The sequence below is a fragment of the Cibotium barometz genome, chromosome 1 (assembly GCF_041138505.1).
Source record: "Cibotium barometz isolate CiBa-2024 chromosome 1, ASM4113850v1, whole genome shotgun sequence".
NCBI classification, from domain to species: Eukaryota; Viridiplantae; Streptophyta; class Polypodiopsida; order Cyatheales; family Cibotiaceae; genus Cibotium; species Cibotium barometz.
In genome coordinates, this window is record NC_141046.1 from 47,243,526 (window position 1) to 47,248,012 (window position 4,487).

Consider the following 4,487-nt stretch of genomic DNA (forward strand, 5'->3'; position numbering starts at 1 on the left):
GGACAACTTGCAAGCATTGATGCCAAAGTTGAAGAAGATGATGCTATTGCCAAAATTGAAGAATTTGGAGTGGCTAAAATAGAAAGTAATACAAGAATCTTTCTATACATCTTGTTTAGGATCCCCAACCTAAAAAGGAGAATCCTTAAGATAGTCTACTAAGTCTTTAAAAGAATTTCCTTTCGGCACCTCAACCATGTAGAGATACGAGGATACAATTACTAGGTAAGACCTAGCTCTATCTCACAAGAGGAGCATAGTCTCTTGAATGGTTCTTAAAATCAAATCACCCATAGGGTGATCGACCTATCTTGGGAAACCTCTATCCTTTATTCCTAGAAGCAACGCCTTTTTTCCCATCTATGTGAGGTATAGCCACTGACCTAGTCCTCTAGAGTAGAATTACCCAGGGACTTACTTACCTAGCGTAGTGCAATTGATTAGTTTTATGCTACCCAACTAATCGGGTCCACCCATCCATAGGATGGTGTCGTCTCGGGGGATGCACTTCTAAAAAATCATATATATCACGTGAGTTCAAGGGGCATTTAAAAAACCCCTTAACTAAAATTTTCCCCCAGTAAAACCACCCCTCTTTACTTATAAACTAACGGATCTTTTTTTGAAGTTGAATTAAAATACCCCTCTTGTTATTATAATCCTGTTAAAATTTTTTCAAAATTTGAATTAAAATATCCCTCCTTTTGATCGCATGTGGTACACTAAAATTTTTTGAGGTGAATCCCCTGAGGGTGCCGTTCAGGGAGATCCACCCTCCCACTTTTCACCCAACTCACCCATCATTTTTGTTTTCTAATTAATCCTACCATATTGTTTGACATATATAGACAAGTTCATTAATTAGGGATCTCACGGTGTTCATTAAAATAACCACTTAACTTAAAACAATGATACAACAATACTAAAAAACAAAGGACTTAATTAAAAATAATTACAAAGGTTCAAATCCAACTATAGCCAGATTCAGGCTCTCTTATTCCATGTTTTATTCCATTGATAATCTAGAATTCAGCCTTTCAGTCTCCATAGACTAAGCAATCCCTATGGGACCATACATCTCATGGTTGTTGGTAGCCGGCGAGGACTCAAGCCAGCCTATCGCCCTCTCAAGCACTGTCGCTCGATCCTCCCACTCTTTGGAGAGATGTCTACGCACTAGGGTGAGCTTATTCACCACACTAGCTTGGGCTCGCAAAACTAGGTAGCATCCATAACTCTTGCCAAATCGGCGAGTTCCAACTTCCCAATGGTATGAGGGATACCTTGGGCTTACTTCAGGCCTCGCTAACATCGCCACACCCGGCTACACAAGCACAAGAATGGGGTTAGCATCAAGGCAAGGAGAAGATGTACATGTACTTTAATTTAAGCTAGATAACAACACAATAGTTCAACCCAATCTCATAAGATATAAGAAACCACATCATCTTTTCAAGAAAGCAACAATTCTACAAGAAATTTTAAGTTTAGATAATTATGGAAGCCTATATTCTCAAAATAAGAAAAAATAGCATCCTTTATCTTTCTTAATCAATGCTAAGATTAAAGATTAATCCAAAAAACCTCTTTTTACATGATTATCAAGCTAGCCTGGCCATTGCCTCAATGAGGGACTCCCAAGGGAAGAGTTGGGGCTATGTTCAAAGCATTCCCTCTTGTGTCATTATCATGCACATTTCTTGAGGCAACATTTTGGTGTCTTCAAGGAGGATCCATTCTATCCACTCTCTCGTAGCTTGTGCAATCACAAACTCAACAATCTAGATGGATCGTAATTTGGAGTCCGTTTGCTCACTTTATGAGCAAAAGACTCACTCGTGGAACCACCTCTTAGAGGCGTCTTAGAGCTTGAGTGTGCTTGCTTAAGTCTCTTTATATTTTGGGGGGGGGGGGAGAGGGGGAGTAGAGTGTCCTTAAGTCAAGAACAAGGTTGGCTACAAATAGGACCAGAGGGGAGAGGACGAGGGTTCCCCCTTAAGTTTATTCACATAAGGGGGAGAGGTGTAGGACACGCCCTCCACAACACAAGGGGGCTGACTGCTGGAAGCTTAGCTGCAGAAGCTACTGGGAGCTTGGCTAAAAAAGGGCTTGCAGGGAGCTTGGCTGCAAAGGGCTATCGGGGAGAGCCCTTACTCAAAGAGAGCATAGAAGCAGGTGCTGGGGCTAGGGGTGTTTATATAGAGTCTAGTACGGGTACAGGTAAGGAGAGAGTACAAAGGGGTGGAAAGGATGGTGTACGTGAAAGTACAACGATCTCTGGTTACATAAGCCTGTAGAAAGGGTGGTTCCTATGAGCAAGCTAAAGGTGGGGTACGCATGAACCTTCCAGGGCAATGGTCGCATGGGTGTCCACATGGCGGGGCTAGGAAAGATCGTACACTAGGGTGGCTGGTTTTTGGTCCGTGTGTGGGTACCTTTGTGTATGTATGGTCCAAGGTAAGGTCCTTTGATGCACACTTTCCAAGGAGATATCTTTTGGAGAAAGGACCTCTTTTTTGGTACACAGGCTTGATATGCATGCCGGCGCGTGTCCGAACCTTTTTTGATGAAATTATCCAAGGTGTTTTCGTGGTCGGGGGTCTAGTCTATTCGTCAATCGGACACCCAGACAAGCATTTATTAAGATCGAAAGTTTACTATAATTTAACGAATAATTTAACGAAAAATTTACGTAGAGGCTTATTCCAGTGTTTGTTTTGAGTGCTATAAAATCCTATCGTATGGTAAAATCATGTGCAAATTTTAAATTTGGACTCAAATTTTAAGATTCCAAGTAGAAATAGCTCAATTATTAAAATGATGATTATTACACTTTGAAAAGGACCATGATTTCATCTATTAAATGGACATATATTATTATTGAAGATAGGCATGTTACATCTTGTGTCCTCTCGCAAGCTGTGGTGTCTTCATGATGATTCAGTAAGTTGTTTATACTTGTTCATTCTTTCATACTTCACTCGATACCCATGATTCTTAACAAAAAATGATACATAGGATTTGGTAGACTTACCTCATGGCAAGAAGGCCATTGGCACGAAATGGCTTTACAAGCTTAAATGCAAAGCTCACAATAGTGTTAAGCGATACAAAGCAAGGCTTGTTTGCAAAGGGTTATGGAAAAGAAAAAGGCATTGACTATGGTGAAACCTTTGCACCCACATGTTGTATGACTACCATGCAGAGTATCATTGCATTAGCAGCACATAAAGGTTAGAATGTACATCAGCTGGATATCAAAATTTCTTTCTTGAATGGAGATTTGCATGAGGAGGTCTTTGTTCAAAAAAGTCAAGAATCAAAAGTATGTAGATTAAAGTAAGCTTTATATGGTCTTAAGCAGGCTCCCAGAGCATGGTACGAAAAGATACATGCATACTTGGTTACATAAGGTTTTTGTAACATCCCAACTAACATTACTCTCTATATTAAGAGGACTAAGGATATTTTATTGGTCATCATGTTATACTTTCATGATATGCTACTCAACACAAACCCTAATGATGATCATATTTTAGCTTTTATATAGCTGATTAGAGAAGTCTTTAGAGATGTCATATCATGGACCATTGCACTATTATTTGGGCATTGAGTTTTGGAAGAGTAATGATGGCATTATTATGCTGTAGAGGAAATAAATACATGCATTGTTGAAGAGGTTCAATCTTGAAGACTGTAAACTTGTGGCTAAACCTATGGAGCTGGGTTTACAACTAAGTCTTGAAGATGCAAGTGACCCTTTTGATGCTAGCTTGAATCTTGAAGACTGCAAATATGTGGCTGCATCTATGAAGCTAGGTTTACAACTAAGTCTTAAAGATGTAGGTGACCCTTTTGATGCTGGCTTGTATCAAGAAGTTTCCTCCATGATATTTTATTCTAAAGGTCATCACTAACCAAACTGATCCAACCGAACCCGTAAGTCTCATGGTCAGATCAAGGAAGAGACTTGTACTTGGAACATAGAGTTCAACACTTTTTTCCTCATCAAGAGGCACAGTCGTTGATTCATTTCCATAGAACAAGGGTTATCCGAGATTTACTTCAACTATCGTAACATAACATAATTGAGTCTCATTTTAGGGATCCACCAGTCCAGCCTAACCCCATCCAATCCCATGGATTAGCCAACCGCCCAACCACTGTATTGATAGGATCCATTTAGAAATTTGGTTATGTTTTTCCAGATGACTTGATTGTCACAGGAGATCATGCTATAGATGTTAAGCATGTCAAGGCATTGAGTGGGCAGTTTGATATGAAAGACTTAGGTGAATTGAGATATTTTCTTGGGATTGAAGTGATCTAAGTCTATGCAGGGACATGGGTAGTGCAACGCCAATATGCATTGGATATGTTGGCAAAATATGGGATGACAAGGTGTAAGCCAATGAGTACACCTTTGGAGCAGAATGTGAAGCTGCGGGCTGATTTTGGTGAAGAGTTGGATGATCCATCTATGTATA